Source organism: Arachis ipaensis, chromosome B6 (assembly GCF_059453495.1).
Source record: "Arachis ipaensis isolate K30076 ecotype BB chromosome B6, ASM5945349v1, whole genome shotgun sequence".
Lineage (NCBI taxonomy): Eukaryota > Viridiplantae > Streptophyta > Magnoliopsida > Fabales > Fabaceae > Arachis > Arachis ipaensis.
In genome coordinates this window covers 66,261,915-66,277,500 of record NC_142441.1, presented here as the reverse complement: position 1 = coordinate 66,277,500, position 15,586 = coordinate 66,261,915, and the positions used below count along the sequence as shown (strand labels likewise).

The 15,586-nt window shown below is 44.8% G+C and overlaps 44 non-coding genes across 44 annotated transcripts; all 44 read right to left on the bottom strand.

Annotated features, from left to right (window-relative positions):
• Window positions 1–409: 409 nt before the first annotated feature.
• LOC148558685 (5S ribosomal RNA) lies at window positions 410–528 on the bottom strand. The gene has a single exon (XR_015888517.1). It is a non-coding gene; the product is annotated as a 5S ribosomal RNA (ribosomal RNA).
• A 211-nt stretch (window positions 529–739) lies between these two features.
• LOC148558684 (5S ribosomal RNA) lies at window positions 740–858 on the bottom strand. The gene has a single exon (XR_015886261.1). It is a non-coding gene; the product is annotated as a 5S ribosomal RNA (ribosomal RNA).
• Window positions 859–1,070: 212 nt separating this feature from the next.
• LOC148558683 (5S ribosomal RNA) lies at window positions 1,071–1,189 on the bottom strand. The gene has a single exon (XR_015890681.1). It is a non-coding gene; the product is annotated as a 5S ribosomal RNA (ribosomal RNA).
• Window positions 1,190–1,433: 244 nt separating this feature from the next.
• Window positions 1,434–1,552, bottom strand: LOC148558682 (5S ribosomal RNA). The gene has a single exon (XR_015886260.1). It is a non-coding gene; the product is annotated as a 5S ribosomal RNA (ribosomal RNA).
• A 208-nt stretch (window positions 1,553–1,760) lies between these two features.
• On the bottom strand, window positions 1,761–1,879 carry LOC148558681 (5S ribosomal RNA). The gene has a single exon (XR_015890504.1). It is a non-coding gene; the product is annotated as a 5S ribosomal RNA (ribosomal RNA).
• Window positions 1,880–2,060: 181 nt separating this feature from the next.
• LOC148558680 (5S ribosomal RNA) lies at window positions 2,061–2,179 on the bottom strand. The gene has a single exon (XR_015886259.1). It is a non-coding gene; the product is annotated as a 5S ribosomal RNA (ribosomal RNA).
• A 476-nt stretch (window positions 2,180–2,655) lies between these two features.
• On the bottom strand, window positions 2,656–2,774 carry LOC148558679 (5S ribosomal RNA). The gene has a single exon (XR_015889055.1). It is a non-coding gene; the product is annotated as a 5S ribosomal RNA (ribosomal RNA).
• Window positions 2,775–2,969: 195 nt separating this feature from the next.
• LOC148558678 (5S ribosomal RNA) lies at window positions 2,970–3,089 on the bottom strand. Its single transcript, XR_015891270.1, has one exon. It is a non-coding gene; the product is annotated as a 5S ribosomal RNA (ribosomal RNA).
• A 181-nt stretch (window positions 3,090–3,270) lies between these two features.
• Window positions 3,271–3,389, bottom strand: LOC148558677 (5S ribosomal RNA). Its single transcript, XR_015889499.1, has one exon. It is a non-coding gene; the product is annotated as a 5S ribosomal RNA (ribosomal RNA).
• Window positions 3,390–3,628: 239 nt separating this feature from the next.
• Window positions 3,629–3,747, bottom strand: LOC148558676 (5S ribosomal RNA). The gene has a single exon (XR_015888916.1). It is a non-coding gene; the product is annotated as a 5S ribosomal RNA (ribosomal RNA).
• A 195-nt stretch (window positions 3,748–3,942) lies between these two features.
• LOC148558675 (5S ribosomal RNA) lies at window positions 3,943–4,061 on the bottom strand. The gene has a single exon (XR_015890254.1). It is a non-coding gene; the product is annotated as a 5S ribosomal RNA (ribosomal RNA).
• Window positions 4,062–4,242: 181 nt separating this feature from the next.
• Window positions 4,243–4,361, bottom strand: LOC148558674 (5S ribosomal RNA). The gene has a single exon (XR_015889498.1). It is a non-coding gene; the product is annotated as a 5S ribosomal RNA (ribosomal RNA).
• Window positions 4,362–4,596: 235 nt separating this feature from the next.
• Window positions 4,597–4,715, bottom strand: LOC148558673 (5S ribosomal RNA). The gene has a single exon (XR_015888915.1). It is a non-coding gene; the product is annotated as a 5S ribosomal RNA (ribosomal RNA).
• A 194-nt stretch (window positions 4,716–4,909) lies between these two features.
• On the bottom strand, window positions 4,910–5,028 carry LOC148558672 (5S ribosomal RNA). Its single transcript, XR_015890253.1, has one exon. It is a non-coding gene; the product is annotated as a 5S ribosomal RNA (ribosomal RNA).
• Window positions 5,029–5,250: 222 nt separating this feature from the next.
• On the bottom strand, window positions 5,251–5,369 carry LOC148558671 (5S ribosomal RNA). Its single transcript, XR_015890680.1, has one exon. It is a non-coding gene; the product is annotated as a 5S ribosomal RNA (ribosomal RNA).
• A 198-nt stretch (window positions 5,370–5,567) lies between these two features.
• On the bottom strand, window positions 5,568–5,686 carry LOC148558670 (5S ribosomal RNA). Its single transcript, XR_015886258.1, has one exon. It is a non-coding gene; the product is annotated as a 5S ribosomal RNA (ribosomal RNA).
• A 208-nt stretch (window positions 5,687–5,894) lies between these two features.
• Window positions 5,895–6,013, bottom strand: LOC148558669 (5S ribosomal RNA). Its single transcript, XR_015890445.1, has one exon. It is a non-coding gene; the product is annotated as a 5S ribosomal RNA (ribosomal RNA).
• Window positions 6,014–6,205: 192 nt separating this feature from the next.
• On the bottom strand, window positions 6,206–6,324 carry LOC148558668 (5S ribosomal RNA). The gene has a single exon (XR_015888853.1). It is a non-coding gene; the product is annotated as a 5S ribosomal RNA (ribosomal RNA).
• A 240-nt stretch (window positions 6,325–6,564) lies between these two features.
• LOC148558667 (5S ribosomal RNA) lies at window positions 6,565–6,683 on the bottom strand. Its single transcript, XR_015890599.1, has one exon. It is a non-coding gene; the product is annotated as a 5S ribosomal RNA (ribosomal RNA).
• A 195-nt stretch (window positions 6,684–6,878) lies between these two features.
• On the bottom strand, window positions 6,879–6,997 carry LOC148558666 (5S ribosomal RNA). Its single transcript, XR_015889368.1, has one exon. It is a non-coding gene; the product is annotated as a 5S ribosomal RNA (ribosomal RNA).
• Window positions 6,998–7,188: 191 nt separating this feature from the next.
• Window positions 7,189–7,307, bottom strand: LOC148558665 (5S ribosomal RNA). The gene has a single exon (XR_015889859.1). It is a non-coding gene; the product is annotated as a 5S ribosomal RNA (ribosomal RNA).
• A 181-nt stretch (window positions 7,308–7,488) lies between these two features.
• LOC148558664 (5S ribosomal RNA) lies at window positions 7,489–7,607 on the bottom strand. Its single transcript, XR_015886257.1, has one exon. It is a non-coding gene; the product is annotated as a 5S ribosomal RNA (ribosomal RNA).
• Window positions 7,608–8,099: 492 nt separating this feature from the next.
• On the bottom strand, window positions 8,100–8,218 carry LOC148558663 (5S ribosomal RNA). The gene has a single exon (XR_015889485.1). It is a non-coding gene; the product is annotated as a 5S ribosomal RNA (ribosomal RNA).
• Window positions 8,219–8,399: 181 nt separating this feature from the next.
• On the bottom strand, window positions 8,400–8,518 carry LOC148558662 (5S ribosomal RNA). The gene has a single exon (XR_015886256.1). It is a non-coding gene; the product is annotated as a 5S ribosomal RNA (ribosomal RNA).
• A 212-nt stretch (window positions 8,519–8,730) lies between these two features.
• On the bottom strand, window positions 8,731–8,849 carry LOC148558661 (5S ribosomal RNA). Its single transcript, XR_015889858.1, has one exon. It is a non-coding gene; the product is annotated as a 5S ribosomal RNA (ribosomal RNA).
• A 181-nt stretch (window positions 8,850–9,030) lies between these two features.
• LOC148558660 (5S ribosomal RNA) lies at window positions 9,031–9,149 on the bottom strand. The gene has a single exon (XR_015886254.1). It is a non-coding gene; the product is annotated as a 5S ribosomal RNA (ribosomal RNA).
• Window positions 9,150–9,663: 514 nt separating this feature from the next.
• LOC148558659 (5S ribosomal RNA) lies at window positions 9,664–9,782 on the bottom strand. Its single transcript, XR_015889346.1, has one exon. It is a non-coding gene; the product is annotated as a 5S ribosomal RNA (ribosomal RNA).
• Window positions 9,783–9,963: 181 nt separating this feature from the next.
• Window positions 9,964–10,082, bottom strand: LOC148558658 (5S ribosomal RNA). The gene has a single exon (XR_015886253.1). It is a non-coding gene; the product is annotated as a 5S ribosomal RNA (ribosomal RNA).
• Window positions 10,083–10,312: 230 nt separating this feature from the next.
• On the bottom strand, window positions 10,313–10,431 carry LOC148558657 (5S ribosomal RNA). Its single transcript, XR_015889857.1, has one exon. It is a non-coding gene; the product is annotated as a 5S ribosomal RNA (ribosomal RNA).
• Window positions 10,432–10,612: 181 nt separating this feature from the next.
• On the bottom strand, window positions 10,613–10,731 carry LOC148558656 (5S ribosomal RNA). Its single transcript, XR_015888914.1, has one exon. It is a non-coding gene; the product is annotated as a 5S ribosomal RNA (ribosomal RNA).
• Window positions 10,732–11,224: 493 nt separating this feature from the next.
• Window positions 11,225–11,343, bottom strand: LOC148558655 (5S ribosomal RNA). Its single transcript, XR_015889345.1, has one exon. It is a non-coding gene; the product is annotated as a 5S ribosomal RNA (ribosomal RNA).
• A 181-nt stretch (window positions 11,344–11,524) lies between these two features.
• On the bottom strand, window positions 11,525–11,643 carry LOC148558654 (5S ribosomal RNA). Its single transcript, XR_015890537.1, has one exon. It is a non-coding gene; the product is annotated as a 5S ribosomal RNA (ribosomal RNA).
• A 217-nt stretch (window positions 11,644–11,860) lies between these two features.
• Window positions 11,861–11,979, bottom strand: LOC148558653 (5S ribosomal RNA). The gene has a single exon (XR_015889338.1). It is a non-coding gene; the product is annotated as a 5S ribosomal RNA (ribosomal RNA).
• A 195-nt stretch (window positions 11,980–12,174) lies between these two features.
• On the bottom strand, window positions 12,175–12,293 carry LOC148558652 (5S ribosomal RNA). Its single transcript, XR_015890057.1, has one exon. It is a non-coding gene; the product is annotated as a 5S ribosomal RNA (ribosomal RNA).
• Window positions 12,294–12,474: 181 nt separating this feature from the next.
• Window positions 12,475–12,593, bottom strand: LOC148558651 (5S ribosomal RNA). Its single transcript, XR_015886252.1, has one exon. It is a non-coding gene; the product is annotated as a 5S ribosomal RNA (ribosomal RNA).
• A 231-nt stretch (window positions 12,594–12,824) lies between these two features.
• On the bottom strand, window positions 12,825–12,943 carry LOC148558650 (5S ribosomal RNA). Its single transcript, XR_015889337.1, has one exon. It is a non-coding gene; the product is annotated as a 5S ribosomal RNA (ribosomal RNA).
• A 194-nt stretch (window positions 12,944–13,137) lies between these two features.
• LOC148558649 (5S ribosomal RNA) lies at window positions 13,138–13,256 on the bottom strand. Its single transcript, XR_015890056.1, has one exon. It is a non-coding gene; the product is annotated as a 5S ribosomal RNA (ribosomal RNA).
• A 216-nt stretch (window positions 13,257–13,472) lies between these two features.
• Window positions 13,473–13,591, bottom strand: LOC148558648 (5S ribosomal RNA). Its single transcript, XR_015886251.1, has one exon. It is a non-coding gene; the product is annotated as a 5S ribosomal RNA (ribosomal RNA).
• Window positions 13,592–13,785: 194 nt separating this feature from the next.
• Window positions 13,786–13,904, bottom strand: LOC148558647 (5S ribosomal RNA). The gene has a single exon (XR_015889054.1). It is a non-coding gene; the product is annotated as a 5S ribosomal RNA (ribosomal RNA).
• Window positions 13,905–14,098: 194 nt separating this feature from the next.
• Window positions 14,099–14,217, bottom strand: LOC148558646 (5S ribosomal RNA). The gene has a single exon (XR_015886250.1). It is a non-coding gene; the product is annotated as a 5S ribosomal RNA (ribosomal RNA).
• Window positions 14,218–14,439: 222 nt separating this feature from the next.
• Window positions 14,440–14,558, bottom strand: LOC148558645 (5S ribosomal RNA). The gene has a single exon (XR_015888913.1). It is a non-coding gene; the product is annotated as a 5S ribosomal RNA (ribosomal RNA).
• Window positions 14,559–14,792: 234 nt separating this feature from the next.
• LOC148558644 (5S ribosomal RNA) lies at window positions 14,793–14,911 on the bottom strand. Its single transcript, XR_015888845.1, has one exon. It is a non-coding gene; the product is annotated as a 5S ribosomal RNA (ribosomal RNA).
• Window positions 14,912–15,128: 217 nt separating this feature from the next.
• On the bottom strand, window positions 15,129–15,247 carry LOC148558643 (5S ribosomal RNA). The gene has a single exon (XR_015891355.1). It is a non-coding gene; the product is annotated as a 5S ribosomal RNA (ribosomal RNA).
• Window positions 15,248–15,450: 203 nt separating this feature from the next.
• Window positions 15,451–15,569, bottom strand: LOC148558642 (5S ribosomal RNA). Its single transcript, XR_015889474.1, has one exon. It is a non-coding gene; the product is annotated as a 5S ribosomal RNA (ribosomal RNA).
• Window positions 15,570–15,586: the final 17 nt, after the last annotated feature.

Sequence of the window (15,586 nt, the reverse complement as noted above, 5' to 3'; positions counted from 1 at the left end):
GAGCTTGCCTAAAATGAGGTCATTGAGACTCGCTTTAGCTAAACTTTTCAAGATAGCACCGTTTAAAGAACGAGGGTAAGCACGACGTAAAAAAAAAAAAAAAAAAAAAAAAAAAAAAAAAAAGAGGTGCAACACATACTACTCTCGCCCAAGCACGCTTAACTACGGAGTTCTGATGGGATCCGGTGCATTAGTGCTGGTATGATCGCACCTATTAAAATATGCGCACATAATTATCATATGCATGTCTCGCGACGTAGGGTAAGTCGAGTTGCAAATCCCTGCGGGGCCCGTGGGAGCTTGCCTAAAATCAGGTCATTGAGACTCGCTTTAACTAAACTGTGCAAGATAGCGCCGTTTAAAGAACGAGGGTAAGCACGACGTAAAAAAAAAAAAAAAAAAAAAAAAAGAGGTGCAACACGAGGACTTCCCAAGAGGTCACCCATCCTAGTACTACTCCCGCCCAAGCACGCTTAACTGCGGAGTTCTGATGGGATCCGGTGCATTAGTGCTGGTATGATCGCACCTATTATAATATGCGCACATAATTATCATATGCATGTCTTGCGACGTAGGGTAAGTCGAGCTGCGAATCCCTGCGGGGTCCGTGCGAGCTTGCCTAAAATGAGGTCATTGAGACTCGCTTTAGCTAAACTATTCAAGATAGCGCCGTTTAAAGAACGAGGGTAAGCACGACGTAAAAAAAAAAAAAAAAAAAAAAAAAAAAAAAAAAAAAAAAGAGGTGCAACACGAGGACTTCCCAGGAGGTCACCCATCCTAGTACTACTCTCGCCCAAGCACGCTTAACTGCGGAGTTCTGATGGGATCCGGTGCATTAGTGCTGGTATGATCGCACCTATTATAATATGCGCACATAATTATCATATGCATGTCTTGCGACGTAGGGTAAGTCGAGCTGCGAATCCCTGCGGGGCCTGTGGGAGCTTGCCTAAAATCAGGTCATTGAGACTCGCTTTAGCTAAACTATTCAAGATAGCGCCGTTTAAAGAACGAGGGTAAGCACGACGTAAAAAAAAAAAAAAAAAAAAAAAAAAAAAAAAAAAAAAAAAGAGGTGCAACACGAGGACTTCCCAGGAGGTCACCCATTCTAGTACTACTCTCGCCCAAGCACGCTTAACTGCGGAGTTCTGATGGGATCGGGTGCATTAGTGCTGGTATGATCGCACCTATTAAAATATGCGCACATAATTATCATATGCATGTCTTGCGACGTAGGGTAAGTCGAGCTGCGAATCCCTGCGGGGCCCGTGCGAGCTTGCCTAAAATGAGGTCATTGAGACTCGCTTTAGCTAAACTATTCAAGATAGTGCCGTTTAAAGAACGAGGGTAGGCACGACGTAAAAAAAAAAAAAAAAAAAAAAAAAAAAAAAAAAAAAAAAAAAAAAAAAAAAAAAAAAAAAAAAAAAAAAAAAGAGGTGCAACACGAGGACTTCCCAGGAGGTCACCCATCCTAGTACTACTCTCGCCCAAGCACGCTTAACTGCGGAGTTCTGATGGGATCCGGTGCATTAGTGCTGGTATGATCGCACCTATTAAAATATGCGCACATAATTATCATATGCATGTCTCGCGACGTAGGGTAAGTCGAGCTGCGAATCCCTGCGGGGCCCGTGCGAACTTGCCTAAAATGAGGTCATTGAGACTCGCTTTAGCTAAACTATTCAAGATAGCGCCGTTTAAAGAACGAGGGTAAGCACGACGTAAAAAAAAAAAAAAAAATAAAATAAAATAAAATAAAAGAGGTGCAACACGAGGACTTCCCAGGAGGTCACCCATCCTAGTACTACTCTCGCCCAAGCACGCTTAACTGCGGAGTTCTGATAGGATCCGGTGAATTAGTGCTGGTATGATCGCACCTATTAAAATATGCGCACATAATTATCATATGCATGTCTCGCGACGTAGGGTAAGTCGAGTTGCAAATCCCTGCGGGGCCCGTGCGAGCTTGCCTAAAATCAGGTCATTGAGACTCGCTTTAACTAAACTGTGCAAGATAGCGCCGTTTAAAGAACGAGGGTAAGCACGACGTAAAAAAAAAAGAGGTGCAACACGAGGACTTCCCAGGAGGTCACCCATCCTAGTACTACTCTCGCCCAAGCACGCTTAACTGCGGAGTTCTGATGGGATCCGGTGCATTAGTGCTGGTATGATCGCACCTATTATAATATGCGCACATAATTATCATATGCATGTCTTGCGACGTAGGGTAAGTCGAGCTGCGAATCCCTACGGGGCCCGTGCGAGCTTGCCTAAAATGAGGTCATTGAGACTCGCTTTAGCTAAACTTTTCAAGATAGCGCCGTTTAAAGAACGAGGGTAAGCACGACGTAAAAAAAAAAAAAAAAAAAAAAAGAGGTGCAACACATACTACTCTCGCCCAAGCACGCTTAACTACGGAGTTCTGATGGGATCCGGTGCATTAGTGCTGGTATGATCGCACCTATTAAAATATGCGCACATAATTATCATATGCATGTCTCGCGACGTAGGGTAAGTCGAGTTGCAAATCCCTGCGGGGCCCGTGGGAGCTTGCCTAAAATCAGGTCATTGAGACTCGCTTTAACTAAACTGTGCAAGATAGCGCCGTTTAAAGAACGAGGGTAAGCACGACGTAAAAAAAAAAAAAAAAAAAAAGAGGTGCAACACGAGGACTTCCCAGGAGGTCACCCATCCTAGTACTACTCTCGCCCAAGCACGCTTAACTGCGGAGTTCTGATGGGATCCGGTGAATTAGTGCTGGTATGATCGCACCTATTAAAATATGCGCACATAATTATCATATGCATGTCTCGCGACGTAGGGTAAGTCGAGTTGCAAATCCCTGCGGGGCCCGTGGGAGCTTGCCTAAAATCAGGTCATTGAGACTCGCTTTAGCTAAACTATTCAAGATAGCGCCGTTTAAAGAACGAGGGCAAGCACGACGTAAAAAAAAAAAAAAAAAAAAAAAAGAGGTGCAACACGAGGACTTCCCAGGAGGTCACCCATCCTAGTACTACTCTCGCCCAAGCACGCTTAACTTGCGGAGTTCTGATGGGATCCGGTGAATTAGTGCTGGTAAGATCGCACCTATTAAAATATGCGCACAAAATTATCATATGCATGTCTCGCGACGTAGGGTAAGTCGAGTTGCAAATCCCTGCGGGGCCCGTGGGAGCTTGCCTAAAATCAGGTCATTGAGACTCGCTTTAACAAAACTGTGCAAGATAGCGCCGTTTAAAGAACGAGGGTAAGCACGACGTAAAAAAAAAAGAGGTGCAACACGAGGACTTCCCAGGAGATCACCCATCCTAGTACTACTCTCGCCCAAGCACGCTTAACTGCGGAGTTCTGATGGGATCCGGTGCATTAGTGCTGGTATGATCGCACCTATTAAAATATGCGCACATAATTATCATATGCATGTCTTGCGACGTAGGGTAAGTCGAGCTGCGAATCCCTGCGGGGCCCGTGCGAGCTTGCCTAAAATGAGGTCATTGAGACTCGCTTTAGCTAAACTATTCAAGATAGTGCCGTTTAAAGAACGAGGGTAGGCACGACGTAAAAAAAAAAAAAAAAAAAAAAAAAAAAAAAAAAAAAAAAAAAAAAAAAAAAAAAAAAAAAAAAAAAAGAGGTGCAACACAAGGACTTCCCAGGAGGTCACCCATCCTAGTACTACTCTCGCCCAAGCACGCTTAACTGCGGAGTTCTGATGGGATCCGGTGCATTAGTGCTGGTATGATCGCACCTATTATAATATGCGCACATAATTATCATATGCATGTCTTGCGACGTAGGGTAAGTCGAGCTGCGAATCCCTGCGGGGCCCGTGCGAGCTTGCCTAAAATGAGGTCATTGAGACTCGCTTTAGCTAAACTATTCAAGATAGTGCCGTTTAAAGAACGAGCGTAGGCACGACGTAAAAAAAAAAAAAAAAAAAAAAAAGAGGTGCAACACGAGGACTTCCCAGGAGGTCACCCATCCTAGTACTACTCTCGCCCAAGCACGCTTAACTGCGGAGTTCTGATGGGATCCGGTGAATTAGTGCTGGTATGATCGCAACTATTAAAATATGCGCACAAAATTATCATATGCATGTCTCGCGACGTAGGGTAAGTCGAGTTGCAAATCCCTGCGGGGCCCGTGGGAGCTTGCCTAAAATCAGGTCATTGAGACTCGCTTTAACAAAACTGTGCAAGATAGCGCCGTTTAAAGAACGAGGGTAAGCACGACGTAAAAAAAAAAGAGGTGCAACACGAGGACTTCCCAGGAGATCACCCATCCTAGTACTACTCTCGCCCAAGCACGCTTAACTGCGGAGTTCTGATGGGATCCGGTGCATTAGTGCTGGTATGATCGCACCTATTAAAATATGCGCACATAATTATCATATGCATGTCTTGCGACGTAGGGTAAGTCGAGCTGCGAATCCCTGCGGGGCCCGTGCGAGCTTGCCTAAAATGAGGTCATTGAGACTCGCTTTAGCTAAACTATTCAAGATAGTGCCGTTTAAAGAACGAGGGTAGGCACGACGTAAAAAAAAAAAAAAAAAAAAAAAAAAAAAAAAAAAAAAAAAAAAAAAAAAAAAAAAAAAAAAAAGAGGTGCAACACAAGGACTTCCCAGGAGGTCACCCATCCTAGTACTACTCTCGCCCAAGCACGCTTAACTGCGGAGTTCTGATGGGATCCGGTGCATTAGTGCTGGTATGATCGCACCTATTATAATATGCGCACATAATTATCATATGCATGTCTTGCGACGTAGGGTAAGTCGAGCTGCGAATCCCTGCGGGGCCCGTGCGAGCTTGCCTAAAATGAGGTCATTGAGACTCGCTTTAGCTAAACTATTCAAGATAGTGCCGTTTAAAGAACGAGCGTAGGCACGACGTAAAAAAAAAAAAAAAAAAAAAAAGAGGTGCAACACGAGGACTTCCCAGGAGGTCACCCATCCTAGTACTACTCTCGCCCAAGCACGCTTAACTGCGGAGTTCTGATGGGATCCGGTGAATTAGTGCTGGTATGATCGCAACTATTAAAATATGCGCACATAATTATCATATGCATGTCTCGCGACGTAGGGTAAGTCGAGTTGCAAATCCCTGCGGGGCCCGTGCGAGCTTGCCTAAAATCAGGTCATTGAGACTCGCTTTAACTAAACTGTGCAAGATAGCGCCGTTTAAAGAACGAGGGTAAGCACGACGTAAAAAAAAAAAAAAAAAAAAAAAAAAAAAAAAAAAAAAAAAAAAAAAAAAAGAGGTGCAACACGAGGACTTCCCAGGAGGTCACCCATTCTAGTACTACTCTCGCCCAAGCACGCTTAACTGCGGAGTTCTGATGGGATCGGGTGCATTAGTGCTGGTATGATCGCACCTATTAAAATATGCGCACATAATTATCATATGCATGTCTTGCGACGTAGGGTAAGTCGAGCTGCGAATCCCTGCGGGGCCCGTGCGAGCTTGCCTAAAATGAGGTCATTGAGACTCGCTTTAGCTAAACTATTCAAGATAGTGCCGTTTAAAGAACGAGGGTAGGCACGACGTAAAAAAAAAAAAAAAAAAAAAAAAAAAGAGGTGCAACACGAGGACTTCCCAGGAGGTCACCCATCCTAGTACTACTCTCGCCCAAGCACGCTTAACTGCGGAGTTCTGATGGGATCCGGTGCATTAGTGCTGGTATGATCGCACCTATTATAATATGCGCACATAATTATCATATGCATGTCTTGCGACGTAGGGTAAGTCGAGCTGCGAATCCCTGCGGGGCCCGTGCGAGCTTGCCTAAAATCAGGTCATTGAGACTCGCTTTAGCTAAACTATTCAAGATAGTGCCGTTTAAAGAACGAGGGTAGGCACGACGTAAAAAAAAAAAAAAAAAAAAAAAAAAAAAAAAAAAAAGAGGTGCAACACGAGGACTTCCCAGGAGGTCACCCATCCTAGTACTACTCTCGCCCAAGCACGCTTAACTGCGGAGTTCTGATGGGATCCGGTGAATTAGTGTTGGTATGATCGCACCTATTAAAATATGCGCACATAATTATCATATGCATGTCTCGCGACGTAGGGTAAGTCGAGTTGCAAATCCCTGCGGGGCCCGTGCGAGCTTGCCTAAATCAGGTCATTGAGACTCGCTTTAACTAAACTGTGCAAGATAGCGCCGTTTAAAGAACGAGGGTAAGCACGACGTAAAAAAAAAAAAAAAAAAAAAATAGGTGCAACACGAGGACTTCCCAGGAGGTCACCCATCCTGGTACTACTCTCGCCCAAGCACGCTTAACTGCGGAGTTCTGATGGGATCCGGTGCATTAGTGCTGGTATGATCGCACCTATTAAAATATGCGCACATAATTATCATATGCATGTCTCGCGACGTAGGGTAAGTCGAGCTGCGAATCCCTGCGGGGCCCGTGCGAACTTGCCTAAAATGAGGTCATTGAGACTCGCTTTAGCTAAACTATTCAAGATAGCGCCGTTTAAAGAACGAGGGTAAGCACGACGTAAATAAAAAAAAAAAAAAAAAAAAAAAAAAAAAAAAAAAAAAAAAAAAAAAAAAAAAAAAAAAAAAAAAGAGGTGCAACACGAGGACTTCCCAGGAGGTCACCCATCCTAGTACTACTCTAGCCCAAGCACGCTTAACTGCGGAGTTCTGATGGGATCCGGTGAATTAGTGCTGGTATGATCGCACCTATTAAAATATGCGCACATAATTATCATATGCATGTCTCGCGACGTAGGGTAAGTCGAGTTGCAAATCCCTGCGGGGCCCGTGCGAGCTTGCCTAAAATCAGGTCATTGAGACTCGCTTTAACAAAACTGTGCAAGATAGCGCCGTTTAAAGAACGAGGGTAAGCACGACGTAAAAAAAAAAAAAAAAAAAAAAAAGAGGTGCAACACGAGGACTTCCCAGGAGGTCACCCATCCTAGTACAACTCTCGCCCAAGCACGCTTAACTGCGGAGTTCTGATGGGATCCGGTGCATTAGTGCTGGTATGATCGCACCTATTATAATATGCGCACATAATTATCATATGCATGTCTCGCGACGTAGGGTAAGTCGAGTTGCGAAACCCTGCGGGGCCCGTGCGAACTTGCCTAAAATGAGGTCATTGAGACTCGCTTTAGCTAAACTATTCAAGATAGCGCCGTTTAAAGAACGAGGGTAGGCACGACGTAAAAAAAAAAAAAAAAAAAAGAGGTGCAACACGAGGACTTCCCAGGAGGTCACCCATCCTAGTACTACTCTCGCCCAAGCACGCTTGACTGCGGAGTTCTGATGGGATCCGGTGAATTAGTGCTGGTATGATCGCACCTATTAAAATATGCGCACATAATTATCATATGCATGTCTCGCGACGTAGGGTAAGTCGAGTTGCAAATCCCTGCGGGGCCCGTGGGAGCTTGCCTAAAATCAGGTCATTGAGACTCGCTTTAACTAAACTGTGCAAGATAGCGCCGTTTAAAGAACGAGGGTAAGCACGACGTAAAAAAAAAAGAGGTGCAACACGAGGACTTCCCAGGAGGTCACCCATCCTAGTACTACTCTCGCCCAAGCACGCTTAACTGCGGAGTTCTGATGGGATCCGGTGCATTAGTGCTGGTATGATCGCACCTATTATAATATGCGCACATAATTATCATATGCATGTCTTGCGACGTAGGGTAAGTTGAGCTGCGAATCCCTGCGGGGCCCGTGCGAGCTTGCCTAAAATGAGGTCATTGAGACTCGCTTTAGCTAAACTATTCAAGATAGCGCCGTTTAAAGAACGAGGGTAAGCACGACGTAAAAAAAAAAAAAAAAAAAAAAAAAAAAAAAAAAAGAGGTGCAACACATACTACTCTCGCCCAAGCACGCTTAACTACGGAGTTCTGATGGGATCCGGTGCATTAGTGCTGGTATGATCGCACCTATTAAAATATGCGCACATAATTATCATATGCATGTCTCGCGACGTAGGGTAAGTCGAGTTGCAAATCCCTGCGGGGCCCGTGGGAGCTTGCCTAAAATCAGGTCATTGAGACTCGCTTTAACTAAACTGTGCAAGATAGCGCCGTTTAAAGAACGAGGGTAAGCACGACGTAAAAAAAAAAAAAAAAAAAAAAAAAGAGGTGCAACACGAGGACTTCCCAGGAGGTCACCCATCCTAGTACTACTCCCGCCCAAGCACGCTTAACTGCGGAGTTCTGATGGGATCCGGTGCATTAGTGCTGGTATGATCGCACCTATTATAATATGCGCACATAATTATCATATGCATGTCTTGCGACGTAGGGTAAGTCGAGCTGCGAATCCCTGCGGGGCCCGTGCGAGCTTGCCTAAAATGAGGTCATTGAGACTCGCTTTAGCTAAACTATTCAAGATAGCGCCGTTTAAAGAACGAGGGAAAGCACGACGTAAAAAAAAAAGAGGTGCAACACGAGGACTTCCCAGGAGGTCACCCATCCTAGTACTACTCTCGCCCAAGCACGCTTAACTGCGGAGTTCTGATGGGATCCGGTGCATTAGTGCTGGTATGATCGCACCTATTATAATATGCGCACATAATTATCATATGCATGTCTTGCGACGTAGGGTAAGTCGAGCTGCGAATCCCTGCGGGGCCTGTGGGAGCTTGCCTAAAATCAGGTCATTGAGACTCGCTTTAGCTAAACTATTCAAGATAGCGCCGTTTAAAGAACAAGGGTAAGCACGACGTAAAAAAAAAAAAAAAAAAAAAAAAAAAAAAAAAAAAAAAAAGAGGTGCAACACGAGGACTTCCCAGGAGGTCACCCATCCTAGTACTACTCTCGCCCAAGCACGCTTGACTGCGGAGTTCTGATGGGATCCGGTGAATTAGTGCTGGTATGATCGCACCTATTAAAATATGCGCACATAATTATCATATGCATGTCTCGCGACGTAGGGTAAGTCGAGTTGCAAATCCCTGCGGGGCCCGTGGGAGCTTGCCTAAAATCAGGTCATTGAGACTCGCTTTAACTAAACTGTGCAAGATAGCGCCGTTTAAAGAACGAGGGTAAGCACGACGTAAAAAAAAAAGAGGTGCAACACGAGGACTTCCCAGGAGGTCACCCATCCTAGTACTACTCTCGCCCAAGCACGCTTAACTGCGGAGTTCTGATGGGATCCGGTGCATTAGTGCTGGTATGATCGCACCTGTTATAATATGCGCAGATAATTATCATATGCATGTCTTGCGACGTAGGGTAAGTTGAGCTGCGAATCCCTGCGGGGCCCGTGCGAGCTTGCCTAAAATGAGGTCATTGAGACTCGCTTTAGCTAAACTATTCAAGATAGCGCCGTTTAAAGAACGAGGGTAAGCACGACGTAAAAAAAAAAAAAAAAAAAAAAAAAAAAAAAAAAAAAAAAAAAAAAAAAAAAAAAAAAAGAGGTGCAACACATACTACTCTCGCCCAAGCACGCTTAACTACGGAGTTCTGATGGGATCCGGTGCATTAGTGCTGGTATGATCGCACCTATTAAAATATGCGCACATAATTATCATATGCATGTCTCGCGACGTAGGGTAAGTCGAGTTGCAAATCCCTGCGGGGCCCGTGGGAGCTTGCCTAAAATCAGGTCATTGAGACTCGCTTTAACTAAACTGTGCAAGATAGCGCCGTTTAAAGAACGAGGGTAAGCACGACGTAAAAAAAAAAAAAAAAAAAAAAAGAGGTGCAACACGAGGACTTCCCAGGAAGTCACCCATCCTAGTACTACTCCCGCCCAAGCACGCTTAACTGCGGAGTTCTGATGGGATCCGGTGCATTAGTGCTGGTATGATCGCACCTATTATAATATGCGCACATAATTATCATATGCATGTCTTGCGACGTAGGGTAAGTCGAGCTGCGAATCCCTGCGGGGCCCGTGCGAGCTTGCCTAAAATGAGGTCATTGAGACTCGCTTTAGCTAAACTATTCAAGATAGCGCCGTTTAAAGAACGAGGGAAAGCACGACGTAAAAAAAAAAGAGGTGCAACACGAGGACTTCCCAGGAGGTCACCCATCCTAGTACTACTCTCGCCCAAGCACGCTTAACTGCGGAGTTCTGATGGGATCCGGTGCATTAGTGCTGGTATGATCGCACCTATTATAATATGCGCACATAATTATCATATGCATGTCTTGCGACGTAGGGTAAGTCGAGCTGCGAATCCCTGCGGGGCCTGTGGGAGCTTGCCTAAAATCAGGTCATTGAGACTCGCTTTAGCTAAACTATTCAAGATAGCGCCGTTTAAAGAACAAGGGTAAGCACGACGTAAAAAAAAAAAAAAAAAAAAAAAAAAAAAAAAAAAAAAAAAAAAAAAAAAAAAAAAAAAGAGGTGCAACACGAGGACTTCCCAGGAGGTCACCCATCCTAGTACTACTCTCGCCCAAGCACGCTTGACTGCGGAGTTCTGATGGGATCCGGTGAATTAGTGCTGGTATGATCGCACCTATTAAAATATGCGCACATAATTATCATATGCATGTCTCGCGACGTAGGGTAAGTCGAGTTGCAAATCCCTGCGGGGCCCGTGGGAGCTTGCCTAAAATCAGGTCATTGAGACTCGCTTTAACTAAACTGTGCAAGATAGCGCCGTTTAAAGAACGAGGGTAAGCACGACGTAAAAAAAAAAGAGGTGCAACACAAGGACTTCCCAGGAGGTCACCCATCCTAGTACTACTCTCGCCCAAGCACGCTTAACTGCGGAGTTCTGATGGGATCCGGTGCATTAGTGCTGGTATGATCGCACCTATTATAATATGCGCACATAATTATCATATGCATGTCTTGCGACGTAGGGTAAGTTGAGCTGCGAATCCCTGCGGGGCCCGTGCGAGCTTGCCTAAAATGAGGTCATTGAGACTCGCTTTAGCTAAACTATTCAAGATAGCGCCGTTTAAAGAACGAGGGTAAGCACGACGTAAAAAAAAAAAAAAAAAAAAAAAAAAAAAAAAAAAAGAGGTGCAACACATACTACTCTCGCCCAAGCACGCTTAACTACGGAGTTCTGATGGGATCCGGTGCATTAGTGCTGGTATGATCGCACCTATTAAAATATGCGCACATAATTATCATATGCATGTCTCGCGACGTAGGGTAAGTCGAGTTGCAAATCCCTGCGGGGCCCGTGGGAGCTTGCCTAAAATCAGGTCATTGAGACTCGCTTTAACTAAACTGTGCAAGATAGCGCCGTTTAAAGAACGAGGGTAAGCACGACGTAAAAAAAAAAAAAAAAAAAAAAAAAGAGGTGCAACACGAGGACTTCCCAGGAAGTCACCCATCCTAGTACTACTCCCGCCCAAGCACGCTTAACTGCGGAGTTCTGATGGGATCCGGTGCATTAGTGCTGGTATGATCGCACCTATTATAATATGCGCACATAATTATCATATGCATGTCTTGCGACGTAGGGTAAGTCGAGCTGCGAATCCCTGCGGGGCCCGTGCGAGCTTGCCTAAAATGAGGTCATTGAGACTCGCTTTAGCTAAACTATTCAAGATAGCGCCGTTTAAAGAACGAGGGAAAGCACGACGTAAAAAAAAAAGAGGTGCAACACGAGGACTTCCCAGGAGGTCACACATCCTAGTACTACTCTCGCCCAAGCACGCTTAACTGCGGAGTTCTGATGGGATCCGGTGCATTAGTGCTGGTATGATCGCACCTATTATAATATGCGCACATAATTATCATATGCATGTCTTGCGACGTAGGGTAAGTCGAGCTGCGAATCCCTGCGGGGCCTGTGGGAGCTTGCCTAAAATCAGGTCATTGAGACTCGCTTTAGCTAAACTATTCAAGATAGCGCCGTTTAAAGAACAAGGGTAAGAACGACGTAAAAAAAAAAAAAAAAAAAAAAAAAAAAAAAAAAAAAAAAAAAAAAGAGGTGCAACACGAGGACTTCCCAGGAGGTCACCCATCCTAGTACTACTCTCGCCCAAGCACGCTTAACTACGGAGTTCTGATGGGATCCGGTACATTAGTGCTGGTATGATCGCACCTATTAAAATATGCGCACATAATTATCATATGCATGTCTCGCGACGTAGGGTAAGTCGAGTTGCAAATCCCTGCGGGGCCCGTGGGAGCTTGCCTAAAATCAGGTCATTGAGACTCGCTTTAACTAAACTGTGCAAGATAGCGCCGTTTAAAGAACGAGGGTAAGCACGACGTAAAAAAAAAAAAAAAAAAAAAAAAGAGGTGCAACACGAGGACTTCCCAGGAGGTCACCCATCCTAGTACTACTCCGGCCCAAGCACGCTTAACTGCGGAGTTCTGATGGGATCCGGTGCATTAGTGCTGGTATGATCGCACCTATTATAATATGCGCACATAATTATCATATGCGTGTCTTGCGACGTAGGGTAAGTCGAGCTGCGAATCCCTGCGGGGCCCGTGCGAGCTTGCCTAAAATGAGGTCATTGAGACTCGCTTTAGCTAAACTATTCAAGATAGCGCCGTTTAAAGAACGAGGGAAAGCACGACGTAAAAAAAAAAGAGGTGCAACACGAGGACTTCCCAGGAGGTCACCCATCCTAGTACTACTCTCGCCCAAGCACGCTTAACTGCGGAGTTCTGATGGGATCCGGTGCATTAGTGCTGGTATGATCGCACCTATTATAATATGCGCACATAATTATCATATGCATGTCTTGCGACGTAGGGTAAGTCGAGCTGCGAATCCCTGCGGGGCCTGTGGGAGCTTGCCTAAAATCAGGTCATTGAGACTCGCTTTAGCTAAACTATTCAAGATAGCGCCGTTTAAAGAACAAGGGTAAGAACGACGTAAAAAAAAAAAAAAAAAAAAAAAAAAAAAAAAAAAAAAAAAAAAAAAAAAAAAAAAAAAAGAGGTGCAACACGAGGACTTCCCAGGAGGTCACCCATCCTAGTACTACTCTCGCCCAAGCACGCTTAACTACGGAGTTCTGATGGGATCCGGTACATTAGTGCTGGTATGATCGCACCTATTAAAATATGCGCACATAATTATCATATGCATGTCTCGCGACGTAGGGTAAGTCGAGTTGCAAATCCCTGCGGGGCCCGTGGGAGCTTGCCTAAAATCAGGTCATTGAGACTCGCTTTAACTAAACTGTGCAAGATAGCGCCGTTTAAAGAACGAGGGTAAGCACGACGTAAAAAAAAAAAAAAAAAAAAAAAGAGGTGCAACACGAGGACTTCCCAGGAGGTCACCCATCCTAGTACTACTCCGGCCCAAGCACGCTTAACTGCGGAGTTCTGATGGGATCCGGTGCATTAGTGCTGGTATGATCGCACCTATTATAATATGCGCACATAATTATCATATGCGTGTCTTGCGACGTAGGGTAAGTCGAGCTGCGAATCCCTGCGGGGCCCGTGCGAGCTTGCCTAAAATGAGGTCATTGAGACTCGCTTTAGCTAAACTATTCAAGATAGCGCCGTTTAAAGAACGAGGGTAAGCACGACGTAAAAAAAAAAAAAAAAAAAAAAAAAAAAAAAAAAAAAAAAAAAAAGAGGTGCAACACGAGGACTTCCCAGGAGGTCACCCATCCTAGTACTACTCTCGCCCAAGCACGCTTAACTGCGGAGTTCTGATGGGATCCGGTGCATTAGTGCTGGTATGATCGCACCTATTAAAATATGCGCACATAATTATCATATGCATGTCTCGCGACGTAGGGTAAGTCGAGTTGCGAAACCCTGCGGGGCCCGTGCGAACTTGCCTAAAATGAGGTCATTGAGACTCGCTTTAGCTAAACTATTCAAGATAGCGCCGTTTAAAGAACGAGGGCAAGCACGACGTAAAAAAAAAAAAAAAAAAAAAAAGAGGTGCAACACGAGGACTTCCCAGGAGGTCACCCATCCTAGTACTACTCTCGCCCAAGCACGCTTAACTGCGGAGTTCTGATGGGATCCGGTGAATTAGTGCTGGTATGATCGCACCTATTAAAATATGCGCACAAAATTATCATATGCATGTCTCGCGACGTAGGGTAAGTCGAGTTGCAAATCCCTGCGGGGCCCGTGGGAGCTTGCCTAAAATCAGGTCATTGAGACTCGCTTTAACAAAACTGTGCAAGATAGCGCCGTTTAAAGAACGAGGGTAAGCACGACGTAAAAAAAAAAAAAAAAAAAAAAAGAGGTGCAACACGAGGACTTCCCAGGAGGTCACCCATCCTAGTACTACTCTCGCCCAAGCACGCTTAACTGCGGAGTTCTGATGGGATCCGGTGCATTAGTGCTGGTATGATCGCACCTATTAAAATATGCGCACATAATTATCATATGCATGTCTTGCGACGTAGGGTAAGTCGAGCTGCGAATCCCTGCGGGGCCCGTGCGAGCTTGCCTAAAATGAGGTCATTGAGACTCGCTTTAGCTAAACTATTCAAGATAGTGCCGTTTAAAGAACGAGGGTAGGCACGACGTAAAAAAAAAAAAAAAAAAAAAAAAAAAAAAAAAAAAAAAAAAAAAAAAAAAGAGGTGCAACACAAGGACTTCCCAGGAGGTCACCCATCCTAGTACTACTCTCGCCCAAGCACGCTTAACTGCGGAGTTCTGATGGGATCCGGTGCATTAGTGCTGGTATGATCGCACCTATTATAATATGCGCACATAATTATCATATGCATGTCTTGCGACGTAGGGTAAGTCGAGCTGCGAATCCCTGCGGGGCCCGTGCGAGCTTGCCTAAAATGAGGTCATTGAGACTCGCTTTAGCTAAACTATTCAAGATAGTGCCGTTTAAAGAACGAGCGTAGGCACGACGTAAAAAAAAAAAAAAAAAAAAAAAAAAAAAAAAAAAAAAGAAAAAAAAAAAAAAAAAAAAAAAAGAGGTGCAACACGAGGACTTCCCAGGAGGTCACCCATCCTAGTACTGCTCTCGCCCAAGCACGCTTAACTGCGGAGTTCTGATGGGATCCGGTGCATTAGTGCTGGTATGATCGCACCTATTATAATATGCGCACATAATTATCATATGCATGTCTTGCGACGTAGGGTAAGTCGAGCTGCGAATCCCTGCGGGGCCTGTGGGAGCTTGCCTAAAATCAGGTCATTGAGACTCGCTTTAGCTAAACTATTCAAGATAGCGCCGTTTAAAGAACGAGGGTAAGCACGACGTAAAAAAAAAAAAAAAAAAAAAAAAAAAAAAAAAAAAAAAAAAAAAAAAGGTGTAACACGAGGACTTCCCAGGAGGTCACCCATCCTAGTACTACTCTCGCACAAGCACGCTTAACTGCGGAGTTCTGATGGGATCCGGTGCATTAGTGCTGGTATGATCGCACCTATTATAATATGCGCACATAATTGTCATATGCATGTCTCGCGACGTAGGGTAAGTCGAGTTGCAAATCCCTGCGGGGCCCGTGCGAGCTTGCCTAAAATCAGGTCATTGAGACTCGCTTTAACTAAACTGTGCAAGATAGCGCCGTTTAAAGAACGAGGGTAAGCACGACGTAAAAAAAAAAAAAAAAAAAAAAAAAAAAAAAAGAGGTGCAACACGAGGACTTCCCAGGAGGTCACCCATCCTAGTACTACTCCCGCCCAAGCACGCTTAACTGCGGAGTTCTGATGGGATCCGGTGCATTAGTGCTGGTATGATCGCACCTATTATAATATGCGCACA